This window comes from Rhinopithecus roxellana, chromosome 2 (assembly GCF_007565055.1).
Source record: "Rhinopithecus roxellana isolate Shanxi Qingling chromosome 2, ASM756505v1, whole genome shotgun sequence".
Lineage (NCBI taxonomy): Eukaryota > Metazoa > Chordata > Mammalia > Primates > Cercopithecidae > Rhinopithecus > Rhinopithecus roxellana.
In genome coordinates this window covers 80,003,412-80,021,271 of record NC_044550.1, presented here as the reverse complement: position 1 = coordinate 80,021,271, position 17,860 = coordinate 80,003,412, and the positions used below count along the sequence as shown (strand labels likewise).

The 17,860-nt window shown below is 40.4% G+C and overlaps 1 pseudogene; it reads right to left on the bottom strand.

Annotated features, from left to right (window-relative positions):
- Positions 1-15,944: 15,944 nt before the first annotated feature.
- Positions 15,945-17,375, bottom strand: LOC104657021 (annotated as a pseudogene).
- Positions 17,376-17,860: the final 485 nt, after the last annotated feature.

Below are 17,860 nucleotides of genomic sequence, written 5' to 3'. Positions count from 1 at the left end.
GAGTGGTCATTGTCTGTTATATATGCTGCAAATATTTTTTTTCTACTCTGTTGCTTGATTTAACTTTCTGGAACATTTTTATTCAGAGGATTTTTTTTTTATCATTATTATTATTTTTTTGAGATGGAGTCTTACTCTGTCGCCCAGACTGGAGTGCAGTGGCACAATCTTGGCTCACTGCAAGCTCCACCTCCCGGGTTCACACCATTCTCCTCAGCCTCCTGAGTGGCTAGGACTACAGGTGCCAGTCACCATGCCTGGCTAATTTTTTTATTTTTAGTAGAGACGGGGTTTCACCATGTTAGCCAGGATGGTCTCGATCTCCTGACCTCGTGATTTGCCTGCCTTGGCCTCCCAAGAGGGTTTTATTTTTTAAACATCAAATTTGAGTATATTTCTCTTTTCGCATAGAAAGGCCTTTCCTAGAACCAAAGGTTATAAAAATATTCTAGTAGAATTTATTCTAATACTTGTATAAATTTGTTTATAGTTCTTAGATTTATCTGGTATGTGTATGTCTGTGTGTGTTCAAATTAAGTGTAGCTTTATATTTTCCTAAATAATGCCAATAGCATTAAATTATTCTACATTCATGGTATTGTTTCTTCATTTGTTCCTTGGTTGGTTTAGGGATGAAGTATCTGTTAAATTAGAGAGAGGTCTACCGGTTGATTAGAAAAGCCTTAAAAAGCTTGCCATGTGCCTGAAATTCTGTCCCCTATGCTAGCATACTATTTTCAGAAGACCCTGTTCAGTCTATATTTGTTACTTGGCAAATACAATGTGTCACCATCTTTTTGGGAAAAGCAGACTCTACCATTTCTGTCACCATAGGAACATCTAAAGCTACTTTGTGACTAAGAGTTTGAGGCTCTATCCTTACTTTCTTTCTCAGCAGCCACACATTATTTAGTAAATCTGGTAAGCTTGGGCCAACTTTTGCAGTAGACTTCTCCCTTGGATACTACCATTATGGGATTTGAATACTTCATGGGTCATTAGCTATAAAAGGTCAGCCCTGCTTTTACTCCCTGTATGGTTCCTTTACTGCAGAATATTCCCAGCATGACTATCTGAAAGCAGTCTATCAGAAACTCAGCCAAAGAGACCTTGCCACAGATGGTGAAGACACAAAAGGAAGGAAAGCATACATTCAGAATAGAGTCAGAGAACCTCTAATATGAATTTTGAAAAATTTCATTTTTTCCATTTGTCAATTTTTGCTTTTGTTGCAATTGCTATTGGTGTCTTCATCATGAAATCTTTGCCCATGCCTATTTCCTGAATAGTATTGCCTAAGTTTTCTTCCAGGGTTTTTATAGTTTTGGATTTTACATTTAAGTTTTTAATCCATCTTGAGTTAATTTTTGTATAAGGTGTGAGGAAGGGGTCCAGTTTAAACTCAAGAGCTTCTGAACAGCAAAAGAAACTATTAACAGAGTAAACAGACAACCTACAGAATGGGAGAAAATTTTTGCCAACTATGCATCTGACAACGGTCTAATATCTACAAGGAACTTAAACACATTTACCAAAAAAAAAAAAAAAAAAAAAAAAAAAAACTCTATAGAAAAGTGGGCAAAGGATATGAATAGACACTTCTCAAAAGGAGACATTTATGTGACCAAAGATCATATGAAAACAAGCTCAGCATCACTGACCTTTAGAGAAATGCAAGTCAAAACCACAATGAGATACCATCTTACACCAGTCAGAATGGCAAATATTAAAAAGTCAAAAAATAACAGATGCTGGCAAAGTTATGCAGAGGAAGGAATGGTTATACACTGTTGGTGGGAGCGTAAATTACTTCAACCATTGTGGAAGAAAGTGTGGAAGACAGAGATTCCTCAAAGACCTAAAAACAGAAATACCCTTCAACCCAGCAATCCCATGACTGGATATATACCCAAAAGAATATATATCATTGTATTATAAAGACACATACACATGTATGTTCATTGCAGGACTATTTACAATAGCAAAAACATGGAATAAACCTAAATGCACATCGATGACAGATAGGATAAAGAAAATGTGCTACATATACACCATAGAATACTATGCAGCCATAAAAAAGAATGAGATCATGTCCTTTGCAGGGATATGGATGGAGCTGGAGGCCATTATCCATATCAAACTAATACAGGAAGAGAAAACCAATAAGTCTCACTTATACGTGGGAGCTAAGTGACGAGAACATGTGGACACAGGAATGGGAACAACACACACTGGTGCCTATAAGAGGATAGAGATTGGGAGGAGGGAGAGAATCAGAAAAAATAACTAATGGGTACTAGGGTAGTACCCATTTAAGTTTACCTATGTAACAAACTTGCAAATGGACACATGAACTTAAAAGAAAAGTTAAAAATTTCATTCGTTTTTCTATCTGTGTGAATACTTTTGCCTAGGTCCTTCGAAATTTAGATTTTTTTAACTGCTCCCCATTGTGTCTTCTCTTAGAAGTGGAAAAGCTGAAGTTTTGCTAGTGAAGTCTGTGTCCTGAGTTGCAAATTGCTTTTCTTCATCTCATCTCAATCTGAGCTTCCCTTTTCCCCAGTTAAAGGAGAATCTGTCCTCCCTGGCTTCTAGCTTTTATTGAATCAAATTTTTTCCTCCTTTTTTTTTTTTTTTTTGGCCTGGGTTTTCCTTTAATTACACCTTACACTGTGGCCTCTCAAACTGGAGCCTATTGTCTTCCTTGGGAGAAGCAGAGGAGTATGAAGTTTATCAATCCTACTTGTGATTTCATCCTTCTGTTACAGCTTCTCAGGTTGTGAGTTGTGATTTCATCCTTGTGCTACAACTTCTCAGGTTGTGAGTTGTGATTTCATTCATGTGTTACAGCTTTTCAGGTGGTGAGCGTGTGCCAAAGTTTTATTTCAAACTTACAATAGGGAAGAGGCTTCTAAGAAAGCCAGTTCAAAGATTTCCTCTTAGTAGAGGTATCTTAGGGGGAAATGCATGGTTATGTAATCATTATTAGATTATATATTTTTAAAAAGCATGTATAGTTTAAGATCATTAAGCCTATTACAAGATGACTACAAGCTGGTGGTGTTACTCTAATTTCTCAAAAGGAGTTTTTTTTTTCTTTTTCTTTTTCTTTTTTATGACAAGGTCTCACTCTGTTGCCCAAGCTGGAGTGCAGTGGTGTAATCATAGCTCGCTGCAGCCTTGATCTCAGGGGCTCAAGTGATCCCCCTACCTCAGCCCCCCTAGTTGCTGGGACTACAGGCATGTACCACCATGCCCAGCTAATTTTGTTTTGTTTATAAAAAATTTCCAGAAGAGACAACGTCTTTCTGTGTTCCTCAGGCTGGCCTCAAACTCCTGAGCTCAAGTGATCCTCTCGCCTCGACCTCCCAGAGTGCTGAAAGGAGAGGCATGAATCCCTGCACCTAGACTCAAAAGGAGTTTGAATCTTGTGAGAGTTTATTAGAAAATTGCTTCAGCATTTTATTATGAATAATAGATATTTTCCATAAGGTCCTGCTAATTATATAACTCAGAGTTCTACCTCAGCTCAGATATGGGCAATTCTCTCTCTCTGTCTCTCCTTTTTGTTTTTTTGATGGAGTAATTTTTTAAAGAACCATCTTGATCAAGAAAAGATTTGTCTTATTGCATTTTATCCTAAGTGCATTAATGGAGTTTGATGCTTAGTCACTTTTTACATCTTTCACAAGTGGTGGAAATTAGACATAGATTTAATTTGCACCATTACAATTGGCAGCAAATATTTTTATCCACATTGTTACTAGGCCATTAAGCTATTTTCTAGTTAAAATTTAAAAAAAAATTTAAAATCAGTATATGTCTTACAACTGAATATATATACGCTCCCATGCATACACCCACAGCCACCCTCCCCCACCACGCCCAGTAGAGCCATTGTTGTATTGAAGGTAGGTTTTAAATAAACTTAAAAAGTACACGTAGCATTATACAAACTGGCCCATGTTGCTTTTCATTGTTAGCTTCCTGAAAGTAGGCTGCTCTTTGGGTTTCTTCATCGTTTAATCTCTTTCTTGTGCTTCAACTCTCAGCAGGGTAAGATAATATAGTCTAGTCTCCATTCTGTGAGAAACTCTCACTATTCGTTGATTGGAGTGAGAAAGGGGAAGGGAGGATTTTTTTTCTTCCTTGGGTGGAGAAACAGAAGTGGCTGCGGCGCTGTGCTCCAGATGGTATCCCTTCCTCTCAAACTGGTGATTCCTGGTTGCTTGGGAGCCTCTTCTCATGATGGAGATTCCCCCCATCCCTATCTTGGGTTTGCAGTAGTTAATAACTCTATTCTCTCTTTCTTTGAGTGAGGCTACCTGAGTGTGTTTTTAATCTATGAGTGTGGAGGAAGGGAAATTGCCTTCATTAGTTCGGCCTTCTGGTAAAAACAAAACAAAACAAGACCCTCCCCCCAGCCTCCCCTTAATCCCTCCCCCCACACACACAAAAAAAAACTATAGAAAAAAATCAAGTTTTACCTGCCAAGGTGATTGGTTCTTAGTAGTACTCTGGGTTATTATTCTGTTAAAGATGTCTTTATCTCTTTTTCCTATCAGAATTATATTATAAAAAGTCTCCTTCTGGCCGGGGGTGGTGGTGCACACCTGTAATCCCAGAACTTTGGGAGGCCAAGGCAGGTGGATCATGAGGTCAAGAAATGGAGACCATCCTGGCCAACATGGTGAAACCCCGTGTTTACTAAAAATACAAAAATTAGCCGGGCGTGGTGGTGCATGCCTGTAGTCCCAGCTACTCGGGAGGCTGAGGCAGGAGAATTGCTTGAACCCCGGAAGGTGGAGGTTACAGTGAGCCGAGATCACACCACTACACTCCAGCCTGGTGAGAGAGGTCCCCTTCTGCAATCCCTTAATCACAGACCAGGCTCCTGAAGGAAAGTCATGAAGGCTGACTAAAACCTGGAGTGCTGTATATTGTATGCCTCATAGTATTGGGTGTGGTGCTTGGCGCACACTTAGCAATGGCATCATATTTCGCTAGTGGTGGGTGCGTGTGGCAAGGACTGGTGGCAGACAGGGCTTCTTATCAATATCACCACTGGCAGGAACTACTATTCCTCAATCTTGCTATTCTAGAAATGAGATTTTCTCAGTATAGGGGATAATTTGCTGCTCCATTGATGACTCATACTGACAAAATTTCCATGATTTTGATAGATATACATGAATGCTAATTAATTTATAATGGAGCACACCTGTTTGTAGTAACAAGAATACTCATAATCCTCTCTCCAAGACACCCTTCTTTCTCGTTATCCAGAAATCTGAAAAACTGAACTATTAATTGTAGAGTAGCATGTATACCAGGCATCAGAACAAAAGCATAGAGTCAATATTTGGGGAAAATATTTTATCTAAGCTTTAGGAAATAAAAATGAAATCTCACTAGCCTATTTCTTTAGCAAAAGTTGTTTTACTGATTGCAGTTGATTAAGATAATTAGTGCCCAAGAGAAAATTGGAATTAGGAAGCAGATAAAAAGGGGAGGGAGCTTACTACTGCAAGAAAAATCATGACATGACCATCTTATTGGTGATTAAAATCCAGACACCCAAGGATTTTCCAAGAGCCCCAAACAAAATAATTATCAGCTAGAAATAGACAAAAAAAAATATTGCCTGGGCCTCAGATTTAAAATACAAAATAATCCTCAAGGAAGTAACTGTGAATAGAAGTAAAACATTACAAGAAACTACCTGAATATTAGAAATGTGATGAATTTTAAAAAGTGGTAAACTGAAAAAATGACAAAACCCATTTTTTCTTTTCTTTTTCTTTCTTTTATTTTTTTTCTTTTTTACAGAGAGACTATTTTGAATGAATCTGTGCCAAGTTTGTTTAAAATGCCTACTTAAACAAGTGGGGATGTCAGAATATCTGTAATTACTATTTCTGAATTTCCTGTGAAGTCTATTTTGCAATACTGTGTTTGGGAGTCTTTTACCCCAGTTTGTGAGGAGATGAGGAATCAAAGGAAATAAGCAGGCATGAAAAAAGAAAAGAATTAAAAATATAAGAATAAGAGATCTGAGCTGTACAAACACCTGAGATCATTAACATATATAACAGATCTGTGTCATAAGAAAGTAATATCTGAGCAGATAAATAATACAATTCATTTGGTTTTTTTGGTCTGAGAATTAAATAATCATTGAATTTAATGAAAGGTAGACATTTAGACAAACTGGATGAAAAAGGAGGGAGGAAAAGCAAGGCTTTAAAGGAAAAAAAAAATCCAAGTAGGCATCATAATCTTGGGAAAGAGAAATTATATAAACATCAACAAATTTGGATCTGCTATTGCATTTTATCTTTTACGTGTTAGTTATTTTGAAAGAAATGTCAAGTTATCTTTTGTTCCTTGCCTATAAAAATGGGAAAAAATATACTCTTGGAATGGAGATTATGTCATGCTTCATGCTGTATCCTCAGCACCTAGAATAACAGGTAGCCTCAAGCAAGGCATCCAGGAATAATTTTTAACTAAATGAATAAAACAAGCAGTGAGTCTCACCTGACATCTTCAGGAGGATGTCAGGATCATCATACTACATATGATCAGAATGATGTACAATCATCAAAATTGTATGAAGGAACTTCAAATCTGTAAACAACAGGTAAATGAGGAACTCTGTTAGAGATGAAGTCACAGCTCAGTGGGAAGGGAAGTTGTCAATGCAGGTTGAGACTGGGCAGATCAGGACCTGATTGTAAAAAATGGTCACCTTCAATAATCGTTGGGGAAATGTAAATCAAAACCACAATGAGATGCCGTCTCACACTAGTCAGAATGGCTATCACTAAAATAATAATAATAATAAAACAAATACTAGCAAGGTTGCAGAGAAAAGAGAATGCTTAAACACTGCTGGTGGGAGTATAAGTTAGTTCAAGCATTATGGAAAGCAGTGTGGTTATTACTCAAAGACCTAAAGACAAAAATACCATTAAACCTAGCAATCCCATTACTGGGTATATATCCAAAGGAGTATAAATCATTCTACTATAAAGACACATACGCTTGTATGTTTATTGCAGCACTATTCACAATAACAAAGACATGGAATCAACCTAAATGCCCATTAGTGATAGACTGGATAAAGAAAATATGGTACATACAAAACCCCATCTCTACTAAAAATACAAAAAAAAATTAGCCTGGCATGGTGGCAGATGCCTGTAGTCCCAGCTACTTGGGAGGCTGAGGCAGGAGAATGGCGTGAACCCGGGAGGCAGAGCTTGCAGTGAGCTGAGATCGTTCAACTGCACTCCAGCCTGGGTGACAGAGCGAGACTCCATCTCAAAAAAAAAAAAAAAGAAAAGAAAAGAAAAGTAAAAGAAAACCTGGTACAGGCCGGGCGCGGTGGCTCAAGCCTGTAATCCCAGCACTTTGGGAGGCCGAGACGGGCGGATCACGAGGTCAGGAGATCGAGACCATCCTGGCTAACACGGTGAAACCCCGTCTCTACTAAAAATACAAAAACTAGCCGGGCGAGGTGGCGGGCGCCTGTAGTCCCAGCTACTCGGGAGGCTGAGGCAGGAGAATGGCGTAAACGCGGGAGGCGGAGCTTGCAGTGAGCTGAGATCAGGCCACTGCACTCCAGCCCGGGCGACAGAGCGAGACTCCGCCTCAAAAAAAAAAAAAAAAAAAAAAAAAAAGAAAACCTGGTACATATATACCATGGAATACTATGCAGCCATAAAAAGAACAAGATTATGTCCTTTGCAGCAACATGAATGGAGCTAGAGGCCATTATCCTTAGAAAACTAATGCAGAAACAGAAAACCAAATACTGCATGTTCTCACAGGTAGGAGTTAAATAACAAGAACATATGGACACATAGAAACACACACTGGGGTCTGCTGGATGGTGGAGGGTGTGAGGAGGGAGAGGGTCATAAAAAAATACCTACCAGGTACCATGCTTATTGCCTGAATAATGAAATAATCTGTACGCTAAACTCTGTGACACGAGTTTACCAATATAACAACCTGTACGTGTACTCCTGAACCTAACAAAAATTAGAAGAAAAAAATGTCTAGGCAGACAAGTCATTGGAAAGCTCTTCATAAATAAGTTTTAGGAGAACTAAGTTTATGTTCATACTGATTATAAGAACATGAAAATGATTTTTGTTTTTCTACAAACAGAAACAAACAATCACTATTTAAAAAAGCAAACAAACACCACCTCTGGATTGATGGTTGTCAAATAGAAACCTACATATATTAAAATACTTGTGTTATTTTCACTGCTATCATACTGACAGACCTCACCACTTGTACTGACTTTGAAACAGCAATGAAGCAAGAGCAAAATGGTTTTATTTATTCATTTTTGGATGGGTGCTAAGGATATTTTTATCCATAGTCAAGAACTAATTTAAAAGCATATTATTTGGTATGGAGGTGGCATGAAATAAAAAGAATACTAAAAGTTTCTATTTGTTCAGTTAAAAATTGGGAACAGGCGAAGTAAATAACATATGTACCACAGTTACAGGTTATGGAAATTTAAGAAGAAAATAAATACCTAGGGAAAAGAAAGGAATAAACTCCATGAGAGAAAAAAGAAAAGGGATAAGAATGCTTGTAGGGGAGCAAACTTTCATCCTGAATGGGCCTAGCAGATGGTATTGGTGCTAACTGGCTGGATAGAGACTGAGGGGATGGAGACTTGTTCTGTCTGGAAGTACAGAAGTGACTCAGTGCTAGCTCTTTGCTCCTATAGGACTAGGACCTTATGTTGCCAGATCTTGTGTGTTTTTAAGAGGCATCTGAAATATGGAATGTTTTTAACATTCATATTTTATTTAAATGTTGACATCAATTTTAGATTTTGAGAAACAGGGAGGACTCCATACAAAAGTATATATTTGAGAGTTAGATTCTTTAAGGCAAAGAGAGAATGATGGAAAAAGGCATAGGAATTTTGAGGCAAGAGGGGAAAGTGAAAGGCAGCCAGGCAAGGAAAAGCAGAGGTGAGAAAGAGAGAGAGTAATTGAAATATAAGGGCCTTTATCTCTTGCTCACCCTACCCAGTCTCCATCTCCACACACCTGCTCATAAAGACAGGAAACACCCTTTCCAAAGCCTCAGCTCCTTAAATCAGCTCAAGCGTCTGCTCATTTGAGGCAGCATCATTTTCCTCTTCTTCACCAAGTTCTTGGGTGAAAATGTACACCATAACCTTTAAGTGGTGCCACCAGTTCCACAGGTAGCATCCACAAATTCTGCTGATGGTTTTGGACATTCTTTCAAAAGCTCCATACATTAGCCAGGCCTGGTAGCATGGGACTGTAGACCCAGCCACTAAGGAGCCTGAGACAGGAGGATCCCTTGAGCCCAGAGGTTGAAGGCTGCAGTGAGCCTTGATTGTGCCACTGCACTCTAGCCTGGGTGACAGAGTGAGAACCTATCTTAAAAAAAAAAAAAAAAAAAAAAAAATTTAAAATGTCCCTCAAAATTCTTTTTTAACTGGCCTAATAAAATTTGGTTGGTATATGACCTGGCATTCTTTCTGGGCTTTCCAGTTCTTTCTAGTTGAGCTAGCTTTCTAGTCTTCGAAAGCTTCTTTCCTCTTATTTATCTCTCCCTTTATTTTCCCAATCTTTCCCCTCACTCCTTTCCTCCTTTCCTTTCTCCCTCCCTCCCCGCTTTCCCTTCTCTTCCCTTCCCTTCCTTCTCTCCTTTCTCCCTTTTTCCCTTCTCTACTTTAAAAAAAATCTTTCTCAAATAGCTCTCTTAAATGGAAAAATCTGCTTTCACATTCCCTTAGCCTTGCTGCATACGCAGACACACAGGCTTGGCATTTAAAATCTGACATACATTTATCTTGGGTTTACAATGAACTCTTCACAAATATTTTTCAGCTTCCTGTGGGTTATTGAATTTTTAAATGCTGTTATGCAATTTTTCCCCTGACTAATCTTTACAGATTTTTCATGTTCTTCTTCTATAATTAAATAACTAGGATGGACTTTTTTTTTTCAGTTTGCTTTCTCTCTTTCACTGGTTTGCTTAATTTAGGTGGCATCATCACGAATATGTATCCAGGCCTCACACCATAATGCACTGTGCAAGGTGATGGTGATCTAGGGAACACTATGATACTGTTCTTGTTCTCAAGTTGCCTGTAATCAATTTGGGATTCATCAAGATAGGGAGACAAGATACACATGAAAAGATAAATGATGATAGAGACTCATATATGCCAGAGTGCTGAATTTAAAAAATTAATAAATAAAAAATTATTTTGCCTGGGATAATCAGAGGAGGAAGGATAGAAGCAAACACTCATTGAGCGTTTACTATGTGCTAGGCATTTCCCATGTGCCATTTTTCTTTTCTGTGGTTTTTTTTTTTTCTTCGACAGTTTCACCCTTGTTGCCCAGGCTGGAGTGCAATGGCATGGTCTCTGCTCATTGCCACCTCCACCTCCCAGGTTCAAGCAATTCTCCTGTCTCATTCTCCCAGGTAGCTGGGATTACCAGGTGCCTGCCACCATGCCTGGCTAATTTTTTTTTTATTTTTAGTAGAGATGGGGTGTTACCATGGTGGCCAGGCTGGCCATTTTTCATTACTTATTAGCTTTTTCAAAAAACTGGTGTAGTTTATAATGTTTTTCAAAATGATGAATCTAAGACTCAGAGAGATCAAAGTGCCTTTTCCAAGAACACAGAGTTAGTAAATTGAAGATCCAGGATCTGAAAGAGTCATGACATGTTTGGGAGTCTGAGAGAGGAAGAGGATCCTTATGGGGTCTAGGAGAGAGAAAAGTTTCAATGATAAAAACTGGATTGTACAATGCTTGGAATGCCAACTTCTTAGTGTATACTTAGTGTGCACTAGAAGATGGTTCTATTCTGGTGAAATGCTCTGCTACTTTACACAGGTAACATATCTACTAAAATATTCCTGTTTCAAATACGAGTTTAGAAAATACATTCTACCCATCTTTTTGTCCATCAGTTACTGGTCTAGATATCTATCCTGCAGAAATACTGGCATAGTGCACATATAAGGGGTTTATTATAGCATTGCTTATAATAGTGAAAAGAACAGAATTAACCTATGTGGCAGAGACTGGCTAGATGCATATAAAGCCTGTTTCCACTTCCTGGCACGAACTCAACCACATTTGTCAGCCCTTTTGGTGGTCTGTATGACTATGACCAGATCTTGCCAAAAGAACTTGAGTAGGAGAGATAAATCACTTCCAGTACAAGCAAGGCACGGAAGAGTGGGTGTGGCTTCACCTTTTCTCTTTCTTCCTGTCTGCTGGGTAAGGAAGGAGCCTGAGGCCTGAAGGACCATGGTAAAAAGAACATGCCCTGTGACACTTTGGATGGTGACGTGAGTTCAGCATAAACTTTACTACTCAAAGTTTCAGCATTGTTTGTTTTAGGTGTTAGCCTATCGTAATTAATAAAAGCTAATATACATCTAGAGGAATGACTTAATAACTTACACTTACGTCCATATTATGGACGACTATGTGGCAGGTTGCAAGCACTGGGCAGATTTTTGATCCTGTCATAGAAACATCTCCAAGATATGTTGGTAAGCATTAAAAGCATTTCACAAAATAGTATGTATAGAATCCCACTTATAAACACCTGCCATCTCAAACTGTTTATGTATATGCGTATGAGAACGCATACATAGAAAAATAGTTAAAAGAATACTGGACTTGAACAAAGGGGACCTTCACATTTTGCTTTATCTACTGTATTTTGAAATTTTTAAAGATAAAAATGTATGCATGGCCGGGCGCGGTGGCTCAAGCCTGTAATCCCAGCACTTTGGGAGGCCGAGACGGGCGAATCACGAGGTCAGGAGATCGAGACCATCCTGGCTAACATGGTGAAACCCCGTCTCTACTAAAAATACAAAAACTAGCTGGGCGAGGTGGCGGGCGCCTGTAGTCCCAGCTACTCGGGAGGCTGAGGCAGGAGAATGGCGTAAACCCGGGAGGCGGAGCTTGCAGTGAGCTGAGATCTGGCCACTGCACTCCAGTCCGGGCGACAGAGCGAGACTCCGCCTCAAAAAAAAAAAAAAAAAAAAAAAAAAGTATGCATTATTTTTTAAATATAAAAGACAAAATATTGTCCAGACATTTTTACAGGCTTGTTGTAAGGCTCAATTAATATAATAATTATAAAAATTATTAGGAGAAGTGCTAAATATATACCAGATATTTTTATTATGACAAACCTTTTCAAATATCTCTTGCTAAGATGTCTACTTAGATTTCCAACCAAGCTATAATTTTTTGTACCATAGGAACATTTTTCAAAGTTTCAGGTTGCTAGGCTATCTCAGCTGCTTATTAAAGAATCACTGTGGTTACAGTTTGAGATGCCTCCTATCCTCTCATGCTTTTTGCCTCACTCATTTTCCTCTCCCACTCAGTTCTTCTAGAGAGCAAATATTATTAGGGGTAGGGAAAGAGTTCTCTTTCCTCTGAGAGTGGCATAGAAACTTTTTCCCAATTAAATAAAAAAGATGCATAAATGGGGTTAAGAGGTGCTCACGTGACAGGAGCTTACAATTGTCTGTTTTGGAGAGAGAGATGGTAAATAATGAGGATGTAATAATGTCAGAAGGAGCAGCAGATAATTCTAGTTGATTGGGAGACTTGAAGGCAAATGGAATTTATTCCTCTAATTAGTTTAAATAGCAGTTAATTCAAAGGCGATTGCTAAGTAGACCAGAGCGTAGGTGTAAATGAAAGTCCCCAATAAGAAGAAACTAGAGGAAGCAGCACGGACATGCATCTGAACTGGCCTGGGTTTGAATCTTGATTTACTTAACTACATCATGTGCAATTTGGCAGGATAAAATGTTTTTCAAATACTTAAGACTGTGTTTGATACCTATGAGGCACTCCATCAGTGTTTTTAAAATTGGGTTTTTAAGAACTGATTTTAATGAGTATTACACTTAAAAATTATTGTTTATGTCACTATTCTGCTAAACAACTTTCTCTTTGTGAGGGTCATTCTCTTTATATGCATCTAGCCAGTCTCTGCCACATAGGTTAATTCCGCTCAAATTCCCAGACTCAGGAGATCTCCTCACCTAGCCTCCCAAGTATCTGGGACTACAGGGATGTGCCACCACACCCAGCTAATTTTTTTTTTTTTTTGTAGAGACAGGGTTTTGCCATGTTGCCCAGGCAGGTCTCAAACTCCTAAGTTGAAGGCATCTGCCTGCCTCCACATCCCAAAGTGGTGAGATTACAGGTGTGAGCCACCACACCCAGCCTCGCCAATTTTAGTTAGTAGGAAATCTTAGGACCTGAGAAGAAGAAAAGGAGGAAGGGAGACTGAGAAGAATAATGAAAGGATGAGGAGGAGTTGAAGGAAAGAAGAGGATAAAATGGAGAAGGGTATTAGGAGGAAGAATGGGAGAGGAAGGGGACAGAATAAAGTGAAGGAGAAGGAGGAGAAATAAATGTGATTAAAGTCACTTTTATTTGCATGTCTAGATCACAAAAATGTTTTTTGTTCAATAGATAGTAGGATAAAATTATTTCTCTTTTTAATGTAAAGTTTTTATGACAACTTTTACTTTTACATTGTCTGATTAGTTGGCAACTTACTCCCAGAAGTAATCTGTCAGTGGTATTATTTGTACTGCTACCTATTTTGTTAAAATTTAAATTTTCTTTGATTGTCCTGGCATTAATTTGCTAATCACATAAAAATATCTATGTATCAATATTTTCTGCTAGAAAGTTTAGAAGAGGTATGGTTCAAATGTATTGATATATTGATAAAAAGAAAATAAATTATTAAAAGATTACATTTAATTTTTTTTTATTTTTTCATAGAAGAAATTATTTCATTCCACTTGAGGAAAGTAAAGGATACATTCATTCTTTGCCTGGAAAAAGTGATTTTTCCCATGGGACTCCAGGCCCTGCCTGGTGAAGTTCTGGTGGCAGATGTTAGAGGAAGCTGTGGCCCTCAGTGGCACAGAGAGCACAGATATTTGGCTGGAAAAGCACTTACATGATTAACACATTTCCTGTAGCAAAAGTTCAGAAGTTCTTTTTATCCTGAAGATCATTCTGGTGTCTAAGAAAACATTTATCATTGAAGATAATTTGAATTTGCTAATTGAGCCCTAGGCCAATTGTTTTTTTCACACAACTGAGATGAGAGAAGTGGGAAGCCAATCTCAAGTACTCCTTGGCCACACTCCCATCCTCGTACATGGTGAGATCTTTTAAAATTCTCTCCAGGCCTGATGTGTCAAAGGCCATAACCATCCCTAAGCCCAGCATTTGTGCAGTGGGTTTTCTTCCTGTCCACACCCCTAGGAGGCTGGGCCATCAGCCACCTCCACCCCTCCCCATCCCTCTGTGCTACAGGCCACTGACTCCAAGGCAGCAGCAGGCTCTCACCTCCAGCCCATCCACAGCACTGCTGTTGCCTTGGCAGGGAGGAGGACCAGGTAAACTGCAGGCCTCTTCCCTCAGGTATCAGGCCCCATGTTTTGATGGCCTTTCGATGGCAAGGGTCACCTCTAGCCCCTCCATGAAGTATTTGGTCCTTTGACATTACGAGCTACAGTGTATATAGAGTGTTATTTTAGGGACACACTCTCGTGCTGTGACACTACAGTTCCTAAGAACTGAGTTAAGGAAGCAGCAGGGAACACCCTGTGCCAAATAGTACAGGAGCTGCTACTCTCAGCAGCGCTGGCCTGGTGACTGCGCAGCTTCAGATAGATATCCACGCTGGCGCCTCAGCAACAGGCACCCATCCTCCTCCTTGCTGGCAGATGCTGGCCAGCAAGCGCTCCTTCCAAGGAGGCCTCCTGGGAGAATCTAGGGAGCCTCTGCAGAACTGGGCAATGGCCCTGTGCCTGTATGCTCGGCTTGAGACATGCCTGCGTGTCAGACTAAACAGCTCTAAAAGGACAGGGGCAGAACTGCCCTTTATTCAATAGTGCACAGTTTGGACTTGGGGCTTTTTCAATTCTAGAAGTGGGATTGCCTCAAAAAGACTAACTGATGAGGCAAATATGAAGTAGGGCTTATTGCAATTGTAATTTGTCACTCTAAAACAGGGATCACATGCCAAGACTATTCCACAGCACCTTTGCCAGGGAGGCAGAGAACAACCCTTCTCAGAGCCAGTCCCTGCTCCCCAGCGAGTAGGGAAACTGCAACAACCAGGCGACCCCCACCAATCACAGGGGCTCCCACACTACAGGTCCCTCGGTCGAGGCCATTCCTTTCTTTCTTTTTTTTTTTTTTTGTTGAGACAGAGTCTCGCTCTGTCGCCCAGGCTGGAGTGCAGTGGCCAGATCTCAGTTCACTGTAAGCTCCGCCTCCCGGGTTTACGCCATTCTCCTGCCTCAGCCTCCCGAGTAGCTGGGACTACAGGCGCCCGCCACCTCGCCCGGCTAGTTTTTTTTTGTATTTTTAGTAGAGACGGGGTTTCACCGTGTTAGCCAGGATGGTCTTGATCTCCTGACCTCGTGATCCGCCCGTCTCGGCCTCCCAAAGTGCTGGGATTACAGGCTTGAGCCACCGCGCCCGGCCTAGGCCATTCCTTTCTTTCAAGCATATCCACCTTGGGGACCCACACAGTGCTGCTGTGAAGACATGGTCAGTCCACTAAATGTCTACAAGAAATAACCATCTGTCACATGTAAATGCCTTGCTGCTGATCCTCTCTGTATAGAAGAGGCTAAGGGTGCTGGTGTTTTTGATCCTGGAGGCTTGGGTTGGGTGAGGCCATTCCTCAGGGTCACTGCAATTGAGAACACTGTGGTGACTTCTGAAACGTGTCCATCCTTCCCATGACATAAAATGCAGCACCTCTAGGATGTGGCCAGTGACAGGTGATGCACTTCAAGAGCCAATTGCAAAAGCTGGGCCGGTTCTTTAAAAACAAAGCTTAGTTCCCTGGCTGGGTGGTCTGACTGAACTGGCTGTCTGAAGAGGTTGTGGTTGTCTCTGGAATCACTCACCTGGGGATTTGCCCTGGCGTTGTACTCATTGCCACGGAACCACTGGGGACAGGAGTTGTGTTCATGCTATTAGGGGTCTCGCCAGTAGCCTGTATTTTAAAATAGACCAAATGAAAGATGGGTAAAACAATCCCAACTAGAAGCATGATAAAAAAGACATTCCCTCACCGAATTCCACAGTCTGCACCATTTGTTGGCGTCTTTGGAGGAGCTGGGAGCAATTGCTGATAGGACAGTCTCTATGCAGGAACTTTCCCATAAAAAGATTTCTGACTGCAATGCATGCTCAATATTCTGGTCAATCTCCTTAAAGAAATCCATCAGTTGACTGGCCTGGGCATCAGTGTCTGTGGCTGCTGTCTGGATTTGGCAGTTCTGTGGTGACTTTGGTCTCTGAAAATGGGCTCAGAAGGGGTTTTAGTTATTTGTGGGTCTCTGTTAGGATCCCGTTGTTTTTCGCTGGAATTGTAATGGCATATAAGTCTGAAAGATCAACAACTCTCATGAAGTTGTTGACCTTGATATCTGTGACTTTGCAGCTGTACTGCAAAGCCAGCTTGTTGAGGCTGTCCTCCTGGGCCAGCCCCTGTTGCAGTGGCACCAGCACCTGCTCCTGGCTGGTGGGGCTGGTAGATACTGCTCTTCCAGGCTCCTTGTCCAGGGCCGCAGAACTACAGGGTGTGAGGGTGAGTCTTCCTCAGAGGAGGCCCCATTGGCTTTCTTTTTTTGTTTTGTTTTTTGAGACGGAGTCTCGCTCTGTTGCCCAGGTTGGAATGCGGTGGCATGATGTTGGCTCACTGCAACCTCTGCCTTCTGAGTTCAAGCGATTCTCCTGCCTTAGCCTCCCCAGTAGCTGAGATTACAGGCATGTGCCACCACACTTGGCTAATTTTTGTATTTTTAATAGAGACAGGGTTTCACCATATTGGTCAGGCTGGCCCCTTCTGTGAAAGGAGGGGATTCCTAAATCGAAGCTCACACAAAAACGCACATGGAGCAGTCAACCCCAAGGCTTGTAAGGGTGGGGCCCCAACATTCCACAAAGGCAGGACCTCAGCCACGTGGGGCCAGCCCTGGACAGTCAGGGTCACCACCCGTCCAGCTGCAGAAGGGTCATCCAGGAGCTTGGGGAATGGTGGCCTGGCCCCAAACCAAGAAGTGAGGCAGGCTGGGAGACTGAGCCCACACAGACCCCCAGCCAGGACTGTGGACCTCTCCTCCAGGCCTGGTACCTCAGCCAAATTTAAATTTATATTGTTGGAACTGTTAGTGACAGAATATACAGGTCTTATATAGGTTGGTGCAAAAGTAATTGCGGTTTTTGCCATTACTTTTAATAGAACTCCTTGAGATGCCATGGTTTGTGATTCGTTGGTTGCGTTGATTATTTCTCTTGTTTTCTCAGTTCCCCATACCACACAAGAACTATTTTATGTGTGTTTGTATCTTAATATTAACTGTGCCATTTACCATTGCTACTTTATGTGTTTAGGTTTGTTGATTAAATGTTCAAAAAATTTCTGTGTGCTGCCCAACTTGATCTTGCAAGTGATTACTGGTAGGTAGTGAAAGTCTGACTGTATAACTTTTAAGTCCTTTTCACATATGTAAGAGAAGTCTACACAATTATTCCTCATTAATATAAAGTTAGAAATATTTTTTGATATTCTCATATTTGAATTCTCATATTTGAAGATAACATAAATAAAGTACAATTTAGAGAACTAAACTTGTAAGTTCACTTGGGAACTACTATCAGTGACCTTCACTATCACACCATTTGGTGTGGAAGTTAAATTGCTACCTTAGAGTAAAAAAATTTCCTTGATTAGAATGCATCTGC